This window comes from Musca autumnalis, unplaced genomic scaffold, assembly GCF_047663935.1.
Source record: "Musca autumnalis isolate F117 unplaced genomic scaffold, ASM4766393v1 scaffold_1, whole genome shotgun sequence".
NCBI classification, from domain to species: domain Eukaryota; kingdom Metazoa; phylum Arthropoda; class Insecta; order Diptera; family Muscidae; genus Musca; species Musca autumnalis.
Genome location: NW_027411644.1, coordinates 49,697,167 through 49,697,789, shown reverse-complemented (window position 1 = coordinate 49,697,789; position 623 = coordinate 49,697,167). Strand labels below are relative to the sequence as shown.

The 623-nt window shown below is 27.3% G+C and overlaps 1 long non-coding RNA gene across 1 annotated transcript; it reads left to right on the top strand.

Annotated features, from left to right (window-relative positions):
- Nucleotides 1-366: 366 nt before the first annotated feature.
- LOC141390519 (uncharacterized) lies at nt 367-623 on the top strand. Its single transcript, XR_012409392.1, has 2 exons — nt 367-446; nt 536-623. It is a non-coding gene; the product is annotated as an uncharacterized lncRNA (long non-coding RNA).

The following is a 623-nucleotide window of genomic DNA, read 5'->3' as shown; positions in this document are numbered from 1 at the left end:
GTCGGCTAAGGTGAAGGGTTATGCTTTTGATTTACGATTTTTGTTATCGCCAAGGTTGCAGCGATTTGTAAATTAGAGTTATTAGAGTAATAAAACGAAGTAATTGCTGGTGATTTTTTCTAAGATAAAGAGGAAATGAAATTTATTCATTTTTGATTTCTATTCTAATTTATGCAGTTGTAAAATGTATGGAGATGTGGGATTTTAAGTCGAATAGCCAAAGCTTTATTATATTTTTAACGATAATTTCTTGAAATGTTTCTTAAGCACGTATCGGAATTAAATGTTTCTATTACGACAAGTATTTTTCATTTTTGCCACCATATATAAATGTTGCTGTAACAACAAATAGCTAACAGTTTGAAAGTAATTTTACCTCCAATATGAAGTACGCCCATTCGCTTGCATTTACTCTTGCAGTTGTAATAAGCATGATGTCAGGACATGTAAGATAGAAAACTGATATTTTTATATAAATAAATAATGAAATAACAATTTTACCTTCGCAATATAAATAACAATTTTACCCCGTTAGAAATAAATAATGAAATTTGATATTGTCGTTATGTACATATGTTAAAAGAATTATATAATTAAATAAAGAAAAAAATAATGAATAAACG